Source organism: Castanea sativa, chromosome 9 (genome assembly GCF_040712315.1).
Source record: "Castanea sativa cultivar Marrone di Chiusa Pesio chromosome 9, ASM4071231v1".
Lineage (NCBI taxonomy): Eukaryota > Viridiplantae > Streptophyta > Magnoliopsida > Fagales > Fagaceae > Castanea > Castanea sativa.
In genome coordinates, this window is record NC_134021.1 from 9,269,584 (window position 1) to 9,280,861 (window position 11,278).

The window sequence follows — 11,278 nt, forward strand, 5'->3', positions numbered from 1 at the left end:
ATATCACCTCTCTTACACTCATGGCAAGCGGCTTCTTCAACAAGTGCTCATATTTACACAAAATCACAACAAAATTTGAGGTACGTCATCTCATCTTCGGCTTATGATCCAAGCTCATAAGTTTCTTTGGGGAAACTTGGGGAGTCGTGGTTTGGAGGGCCAAGAGGTATGTTCAGTAAAGCTCCTGCGGTTTAAAGTTGATAAAAGAAACATGTTACTTGGCGTGTCTTTTTCAACTCCCTAAACTCTGACGAGTCCGTGTGTGGCGTGTAACATATGGTAAGCATCTCTTATCACATAGCACTTAAAATGATAAAATTCCCCATTGCTCTTTTCCTAAAACTTAATATTCATCACATGACACATACTCAATATCCCCAGCCATCTAACTGCTGGGAACATAACTGTTCATTCAATCCCCAGCTGTTGCAATACAAATTTAGAAACTTCATTATATTATTCTACATAAGTCTTATTACTGCTTTCAGCTAAAATCCAACTCAAACACATGGCCTAATCTGATTGGCTATCTTTTATCTCCAATTATATGCAAAATATTCATTATATATCTCATACCCAGCTGCTATCTGCCACAATCTGACCATATATTTCTTTGCCAGCTGCCAGGACAGAGCATTTAATACTCTTTTTGCTCACCAAGATTATGTCACAACACAATGAGACCTTGACTAAACCTCTAAACCTTCATTACCTTTCAACCAATTCTTCTATTACTTGCTAGAAATGTGTTGTAATGGAACCTTGCACCAAAAACACAAACACCCAAAAGGGGAAACATTTCCAGCAGAACCTCAGCAGTGTATTCAGCACTTGACACCTGGCTGGGAGTGATATCAGCAGCCATTTAATGCTAAAATCCCAGCTGCCAGCTGCTATACCTAAGATAGCAAGATACCTTTGAAAGAGATCTTACCATTTTCAGCAAAAATCATAAAGTAAATACTGAGTGACCTCTCCAACACTCTGAAATTACCATGCTGACCTCTTTTGCTTCTGCCTAAAGTGATAGTTTTCTCATCATAGCTGTCACAGCTTTTCCTGATAGCTGGGACAGCTTTTTCAAGACAGATGTGGCAGCTGACCCAGCAGCTTGGGCATTACTTTTTTTTCCTCATTTGGCTAAACCAAAACCAACTAAACTAACCATCTTTTTCTTGCCAAAATACCTTCCTTTTCTGCTGCTCTTTTCCTCAGTTGCTCTTACCCAAAATAGTAAGAGCACCTTGAAGCTAAACTTACCATTTTTGCCCAAATCTTAAGATGAATTTTCTGAAGATTCATTGCTATTTAGGACAGATTTTGGCTGAAATCATTTGCTAAAATACCCCTTTAAACTCAGCTAAATAGGACCGCTCATCAACACCTCAAAGGGACAACAAGGGAGAAGAACTCTTTCACAAACCTCTCTATTCTCTCTCCCTAAGCTGTGAATGAAGTTCTGAGTTTTTAGTTTCAAAATTAAGAACTAAACTCTTCAGCCCTTAGCTCATAAATGCCTTCATAAGCCCTCATCCATCCTCCAGCAGAAAATCTCAGCAGTACATACCAGCAAAAAAGTCCAGCAGTAAATTTCAGCAACTCTGCTAAACACACTACAACCTTATTACCTCTCTTATACTCATTCTCTCACTCTTCATACTTAGAAAATAGACCTATCTTACTGCTTCCATCTCCAAATACTTAAACACATCTCCATACTCTTCTCTTACAAAATCTTTCCTCTTGGAAAGCAATCTCTACAACTCCTTCAACGGTTGTAATCTCATATTTTTACTATCTTTAACTACCATATCTCTCATACTTCCATATACCATACATATTACAAATACTATATCCTACAAAACATCTCTTTCTTCACTTCTCTTGCACAATCTCATACACATTTACTACACCATTACATATAACACACTACACTCATCTAAACTCCACTCTCATACTCTCACTCTGAAGTTCTACTGTTTTGCTGCTCATAAACACATCAATACTCATCTCTATCTCTCTTATAAAAGCCCTTCTCATGGAAGGCATAAATTTTTAATGCTAAAGCCCTTCTCCTAGAAGGCACCAAGATCTTTTATCAAAGCCCTTCTCATGGAAGGCACAAATCTATCTTACAGTAAGCCTTTCTCTTAGAAGACACAAATACTCCATACAAAAGCCCTTCTTATGGAAGACAGCACTATTCATAACTTCACAACAACTAAAAGAGCATTGTCAAGGGGAAAACTCATTTAAGTGCATGATAAGTGGGCTAAGCTTAACCAGCCCCTACACACAGCTGGGCACACACTCTCTCCCTCTAGTTGCACCCATTTTTTCCCCTCAATTTTGAAGTTATCATGGCAAACTGCATCTCTACCGTTGGGGTCACTCTGCTGGGATATCATCAACTCACAGAAGCTGTACAGCTGGGCTACAAACCATCCAAAGATAAGTGACTTTGCTTTCTTATCTTTAAATTTATATTATTGAGTACATGATTACTTCACGTTTAAATACATATTACTTTATTCCAACTATTAACCAAGGCTTTAACTCATTTAAATGCATGATAAGAGGGGTAAGCTTAACTAGCCTCTACCCCTGGCATTTTGTTGGAATCCCATCAGCTCACTGATGCTACACAGCTGGGCTACAAACCATACAAAGATAAGTGACTTTGCCTCCTTATTTTTAAATTTACATCATTGAGTACATGACTACTTTACATCTAAATAAATACTACCTTATTTCAACTGCTAATCAAACCTATTATATCAAGCACATATTGTATATTTATTCAACCATTATCGTGACTCTTAGACTTTGGCTTTAATAGTTTGGTAGGCTTAAAAGGTACACCGGTAGCTGTTGGACCACGTGGCCCAATGTTGAGTTCTGAGATGCAACTCCCCAAAAAGAACCCGGGTCTAGCAAGGTTACTAATCTAGTGGATAACACGTGGCCGAGCAACCGAAAAAGGCCCCTGAACAATGGTTTACCAATTTTGGCAACTAAGTTGCCGAAATTGTAGGGAATGGAGGAGAGGGAAAATATGAATTGTGGTAACCAAGTTGCCGAAAATGGGAGGAAAAAAAAAATTGTGGCAATGGCATTGCCGAAATAGAAGGGAAAAAAAATTGTTGCAATTGATTTGCTGAAAATTGGAGGAGAGAGAGAGTTGTCTGAATAAAAAAAATATAGTACACATATTTTTATTCTTCAATAGTTTTTTTTTTTTTACCAAAGCAGTTTGGTTTGTGTGTATGTCATGTTCTTTCATTTCGTATTGTAAAAGTACTTTATGAAACAAATAATGATAGATTCAAGTATACTGAGTACATTGATTCTTATTATAAAAAAAAGTACATAGATTGATTTGTGGCCATGGCACTAACGAAATATAAGGGAAAAAAATTTTAGCGATTGATTTGTGGAATGACATTGCCGAAATAGAAGGAAAAAAAAAATGGTGGCAATTGATTTGTGGCAATGGCATTGCCGAAATAGGAGGAAAAAAAAGTGGCAAATTGATTTGTGGCAATGGCATTGCCAAAATAGATGGAAAAAAAAGTGGCAAATTGATTTGTGGCAATAGCATTGCCAAAATAGATGGAAAAAAAAGTGGCAAATTGATTTGTGGCAATAGCATTGCCGAAATAGAAGGAAAAAAAATTGTGGCAAATGATTTGTGGCAATGGTATTGCCAAAATAGAAGGAAAAAAAATCGTGGCAATGGATTTGTGGCAATGTCATTGCCGAAATAGAAGAGAAAAAAAATATAGTACACATATTGTTATCCTTTAGTAGTTTTTTTTATCTGGTTTGTATGTATGTCATGTTCTTTTATTTAGTATTGTAAAACTATCCTATGAGGAGTCAATCAACCAATCACCTCACCCTTTCATCTTATTCTTATTCTCTGCTCGGAATATATTCATTGATCATTCCCAATAAAACCACCTATTGATATCACGCTTAAAATCTATCTCATAGATTCTTTTTTGTCTTTTTATTTCTCCTTTTCGTAATAAAAGACAAGAATCCTTGCTAAAGGATTGCATCTCCTCACAAAGTTACATCCTTTGATTCTTTAGTTACTTTTTTACTTTGCTTCAGTGTGCACAAGTAAGGATTGTAAGTTTTGGGTTAATGTAAGTTTTTTTGCTTTACTTATTAACTTACAGCTCTAGATTAACAGATTTATTATTATTGTATAAATATATGCTTTGTAAATATTAGAAGCTAATACATTGTAAAATATTATGTATTGTTGTAGTTAATATTGTTTGTATGCCTATGCCTATGATTATGATTATGATTATTGTTGTTGTTGTTATTATTCAAATTTTAGATTAATGAATTTTTTATGGTTAGGACTACAAGCATTTTCAGTTAGGGCTGTCCAGACAACCCGCAAGATCGACCTACCCGGCCAAACCGACCGGACTCAAACTGTCCGCTGCCTGATCTGACTACTCCGACGGTCGGCGACGGGTCCTTATTTTAGAAAACCGATTCCGGCAGATCGGGTGCGGGTCTCTTCCTCCAATACCCGATCCACCCAACTTGACCACCATATAAATGTTTAAAGGTCTGAACTCTGAAGTTTGTTACTTTCAATTCTCACTCTCAGACTCAGTTCTTACTCTCACTCTCTCCTCTTATTCTCACGATCTCTGCTACCCTTCGCTGATCCGGCTAGATGTCGATCTTTGCTACCCTTCGCCAATCTGGCTCGTCGTTGATCTTTGCCTCTCCATCGTCGATCTCTGCCTCTCTATCGTCAATCAGTGCTCTTTATCGTCGACCTTCGCTCTTCGTTCGCAACGTCCTAGCTCGTTTCATCTCTTAGGTTCGTTTATCTGTGGATTTGTGGTTATGTTCTCTGGGTTTTTGTTCTTTGGATTTGTGAATGTTCTTTAGGTTTTTGTTCTTTGTATTTTTGGATCTGTTCTTTGGGTTTGTAGATCTTCTCTTTGGGTTGTAGATCTGTTGATTATGTTTTTCAAGAATCAAACTTCAGTGTTTGATCTGTGTATTTCGATCGAAATCAAAGTTGACCACCGCCCACCTGAGCCCGATCTGACTTGACCGGTGGCTTTTCGCGGTTGGCGGCGGGTTTGGAACTTCTTCACCCGATCTGACCGGGTCAGTTGCGGGTTAGGCACAAACTCGACCCGGACTGACCCGTGGACAGCCCTATTTTCAGTATTGTTGTTATTTTGTGTTTATTTATTATTATTATCTGATTGTGTGTTTTTTTGTTGTTGCAAGTATCATTCTATAATTGTCACTCTTTCAGTTGGTATCACAATTGTGGTAAGCATCTCAATTTTCTAATTAAATTTATGTATGTGTTTTGTTAATTTTGAAGTTATTTAACATTATTTATTGTTATTATTAGTATATGACCATAAAAATTGTAGTAAATTGCATTATTGTGATCTTTTTATAATCAATTTTACTTTGTTATTATCAATTATTACATCTATTACTTGGAAAAAATATATTGCATAATATGTTTGTTGGTTTATAATAATGATATGTATGTGTATTATTATTATTATTATTATTATTATTTAGTACAATAAATTGTACATTTGTGTTTCTTTTTCTTTAAACTTTAGTTTGTATAAAAATTAATTATATGCTTTATAAATAATATACGCTAATATATTGTAAATATTATATATGGTTATATTATAGTTAATACTAATTATTGTGTGTATGATTATTTTTGCTAAAACTATTATTATTATTAAAAATGTTGCTTCATAAATCCTTTATTTGAGTTTCTTTCAATTTTATTATGAACCACAAGCATTGTAAGTTATATTTAATATTTAGCAAAAAAAACTGTATTAGTCACTATATATTAATTTTATTATTGTTCTTTTGTTTTTATATATGATTATATTTTTTTAGAAGATATTTATGATTATCTGATTATCTTTTTTTTTTTTTCTTTATTTTCTTGCAAGTATCACTCTATAATTCCTACATTCCTTCAATTCGTATAGCAATTGTAGTAAGCTTCTCGGCCCCTTAATTTAATTGGAAATTATTTTCTTAGTTTGTAATTTTTTTATATAGATGGTCTGTAAAAAATATACCTTCAGATATTGTAATTTTTTAATCTTAGTGTTTATATATTAAAGATACTGTGAAAACGCATCTTCACTTACACTATACTTTATATTATGTGTGTATGAATTTAAAAATATGATAATTAGATATTAAGGTTTATGAGCATATATGTACTAACCCCTTTTTTTTTTTTGGTTTTCTTATAGCATACGTGTATATTATAGGCTAACAAATATATGTTAATTTTGAAATATATTTTTGCTAAATGAAATTTTAGGCAAGAATTCATGGACAAATAATTTAAAAAATATCATACAAATCAGTTCATGTTGCAAAACACATAATACAAAAACAAGATTTGCATGAACAAATATTTTAACAAAAACAAAATTTTCATGCTTAGCTATGCCCCTAAAACATACCAACATGAATATTATAAAAAGAAAAGTAACTACTTAAGAGATGTAACTCACCTTGTAAGAGATAAAGAATGGATAGATATTTGCAAGTGTTGTTCCTTATAGTTGTTTGTAGAATGTATGACACGCATGAATTGAAAATGGTTGGTAGAATTCTGAGGGGAATAAGAGTGGAGAAGAAGATTGATGAAATTTTTAGGGGAAAAAGAGTAGAAAATAAGAATCATGGTAACTTCAGTAACATTAGTGCTGTTTAAATAAGATGCAAGTTTCATATAAGTTAAATTCTTAGATTTTAACCTGTATAACTAGATACGCTAATTGACCAAATACAACACAACACAAACCAAGATGGGACACTCTGATACAAAAAAATTACTTAACTATAAACATATATTCACTGCAAAGAATCTCTGCAAAAATCTCAGTTTCTTTGTTTTCTTTTTTGTTTACAATGTGCACATCAATCATTTTTTTCTTCCATAACTTTCTTTCTTGCGTGGACATGAATCTGAAAAAGAATCTATGTACTTTTCTTTTTAGAATAAGAATCAATGTACTCAATGTACTTGAACCTATAATTATTTGTTTCGGTACTTTTACAATACGAAATGAAAGAACATGACATGCACACAAACCAAACTGCTTTGGTAAAAAAAACTACTGAAGAATAAGAATATGTGTACTTTTTAGAATAAGAATTCAAATTTTTTTTTTTATTCAGACAACTCTCTCTCTCTCCTCCAATTTTTGTCAAATCAATTGCCACCATTTTTTTCCCCTTCTATTTCGGCAATGCCATTGCCGCAAATCAATTGCCACACAACAAAATGGGAGACTCTGATACAAACAAATTACTTAACTATAAATATATATTCACTGCAAAGAATCTCTGCAAAAATCTCAATTTCTTTGTTTTTTGTTTGTTTGTTTACAATGTGCACATCAATCATTTTTTTTCTTCCATAACTTTCTTTCATGCGTGGATAGAAATTTGCATAAGAATCTATGTACTTTTTTTTTAGAATAAGAATCAATATACTCAGTGTACTTGAATCTATCATTATTTGTTTTATAGAGTACTTTTACAATACGAAATGAAAGAACATGACATACACACAAACCAAACTGCTTTGGTAAAAAAAAAAAAAAACTACTGAAGAATAAGAATTTTTATTCAGACAACTCTCTCTCTCCTCCAATTTTCAGCAAATCAATTGCAACATTTTTTTTTTCCTTTCTATTTCAACAATGCCATTGGCACAATTATTTTTTAATTTTTTTTCCTCCAATTTTTGGCAAATTGGTTGCCATAATTCATATTTTCTCTCTCCTTCATTCCCTACAATTTCGGCAACTTGGTTGCCACAATTGATAAACCATTCGAGCACTCCCCCTAGTATGCATGGGGCACTTCACGGGCAGAGCTTGGGCATGACAAGAATTTCGGTAACCAAGTTGCGAAAATTCAATTTTTCTCTCTCCCAAGTCACATCACTTATCTTTCCTCTCTGGTACTTTTTCTTGCAATTTCGGCAACGCCGTTGCCGAAATTTAGTATCTTTTCTCATTTTGCCAAATAATTTTAAACAGTACCTATAACACCAATAAACTCTGTTTTTTGCAATATTTAGCCAAAAGACTCATATAAAGTTCTCATCCCAATTATTGATTTGAAGAATTTTTTTTTAGAAAAGAAAAATTAATAAAATTCTTATTTAAATTGATTGAATTAACTATAGATATTATCAATTGAAATGAGATGTTAGAAAAATATAAATAGTAAATACAAAAATTAAATTTATAATTTTGTATCTCAAGAAGTGAGAAACATTTAAATACTGTATAAATATGTGATGATGTGCAAGGAATCAAAGATTAGTGGGCCATTTATCTAAATTGAATTATGAAAGGCCTATAAGAAGAAAACAATAAAATCAGAAGACATTGATATGGTGTCCCCAAAGAGGCTCTAATATTTTAAGTTAAGTTAGGGACTAAAAGAAAATTCCAAACTTACACAAAGTTGGATTCTATTCTATGACTGTTTTCCAGGCACTTGTGAATGATACTCCATCTTTGGCAGGTTTTGGTACGTTCATATGGGATGCGAAGTGGGTCTCGAATTTTTTTATATGGTTGAATTTTTCTCATACTAAGCGGGAAGGTTTGCTCATTGTATGGCAAGACATTTTTTATAGGTCTTAAACCTTATAGTGTAGATAGAGGATATTTCATCATAATTTTAAAGTGTTTTTCAGACTGATAAAGCCGGTTTATCTTAATAAAAGATTGACAGTCTTTCTTCTAAAAAAAAAAAAGTTACTGGTGAATTAAGAATTTTTGTCTCATACCTTGGCGAATGAGGTGGTTTGAACTTTTTACAAGCTCCTTAAATGATTGATTCATGTGATCTGCTTCCTATTCCTTAGTGGGGGAATGGCTGGAAGCCCGGAATAATGGCCTTGATGGTGGAAATATTAAACAATCTTTGACTGGGGGTTCCTGCGTTTCAAGCCTGTGAACCACATTTTCCATTCTCAATGAGAGGGCCTTGATCTTTGAGGACAAGGGTGACAAAATGTGAATATACTCATCGATATGTTACATATGTATAATTATTGTTTTAAGTCTCAAATTCAATATTATATTGAAGAGTTGACAATGTTAGACTGAGTCTGTGACAATTATTTAAAAAAAAAAAATCATTTTTTTTCTTTTTTGGGGCATGGTTGGGTAATGTGCTTTGTGTCAAAGATGCCTTAACCCTTAATGTGGAATCAAAGGTACTGGCCAATCAAATGTCAAACTATGGACAATTATTTTAAAAAAAAATAATTTTTTTCTTCTTCTTTGGGGCATGGTTGGGTAATGTGCTTTGTGTCAAAGATGCCTTAACCCTTAATGTGGAATCAAAGGTACTGGCCAATCAAATGTCAAACTATGGACAATTATTTTTTTTAAAAATCATTTTTTTCTTCTTCTTTGGGGCATGGTTGGGTAATGTGCTTTGTGTCAAAGATGCCTTAACCCTTAATGTGGAATCAAAGGTACTGGCGAATCAAATGTGAAACTATGGAGAGCATACGGGTTTGATGGATAGAGAGATCACTAGGTTAGAATATATATAAACAAATGACTCTATGGAGAGAGGAATAAAAAACGGCTCTAATATGTGAAGGTTATATCTTAGAAATCCCAATAATATTCTTTGTCTAGTTAACGAAGGTTCTTAGGGTATTTGATAATAAGTTATTTAAAAAAAAAAATTGATATCATATTTTTTAAACAAATACTCTTAGAACATCCGTTAACAAAATCTTATGTATACATATAATTCACTCTGGGTAAAATCGAAGTAAAATAAATCAAATATACAAGAAAATTTCTCGAAAAGCCTGTGGAGATATTGAGAGTAGTAGTGAGAAAAGGGTTCTATACTTCTATCAAAGGAAAATTCAATGCCATAACATTCACCATAACTTTAATTTTGACACAAATCACATACATTGACACGAAGAGTTGTAAATGATAGAGTTAAAATGATGGATTTACGTGAGTCAACAAGTCTATTCAAAACTCGCTGTGGGTAAGTTGCAGCAAAAATGGTGGCAAATGTTGTGGCACTGCACTTTTTGTGATTGAATAGATTACGGTCAAAGGTGTTCTTTGTTTTGGACAGAAGCATCAGGGGTAGAAGGGAAGAGAAAGTATGGCTTAAACGGCAGGTTGGACCTTGCGTATTGCTTTATTTCTTAAAAGTCAACCAACGTGCACTTTATCTGTAAATGACTTAATTACGCAATTCACAATCTACCGAGGACTGAGATGACAATTACAAAAGGTTATAGATATGATCGTATGAATTGAATTCACTATAAATTTCCCACCATCCTCTCATTTAGTCAACCTTTCACTTACATGTATTGTTCTAAGATCATTCTAGCTTCCACTAATTTCAAAGCGTCACTCCACTATATTGTCTATAATTGGTACTTCAATTTTTTTTTTTTTTTAATTTACACAGTAAGAATTGAATCAAAATTGTATTTATTTTTTTGAAAATACCTTATTTCTTTATTATTAAGTCGGTCTAAAAAAAAAGTCAGGCTCTAAATGACCGAATAATAAATTAATACTAATACCTAACAACGTTTTCATTTCTGGGGGAAGGGTTTGATTTGTATGCTCCATTTAGAAAGCAATTCCCATGGATTCTTGGGGAAAAAAAAAAAAAAAATCAATACGTATAAACAAAGACTAGAGCGTAGTTGGTAGGTTGCACGTCATGAATTTTTTTAGCTTATATATATATATTGGCTACGAATCTATTTTTGAACTTATATTATATCTATTTTTTCTTTTATTTGGTCTAAGGTTGCGGTACTAATTAATTCATACTTGACTGCCATTGAAAATGCATTTCATTACGCATTATCCGGATTAATAACTCCATGAATTTTCTTATATAAAACAGAAAAATATTAAAAAAAAAAAAAACTTCATGGTTTTTTATATTTTCTTCGAGGATAAAATTTAGCTTTAAATCGCTTTAAAACTATCCTCTTTCCATTTACTATTAGAGTACTTTTTGAAGAAATTATTAATGTTTTTAGTGATATAATTTTTTAAATAAGTTATGTGATTTGTTTAAGTAATACATATTTCACATAAATAATCATATAAATTTTCACATAATGAATTTGATAATATAATTTTAAATTGGTTTGCAGCGAAATTTATCTTCTCTCAATTTCATAAAAAAAGAA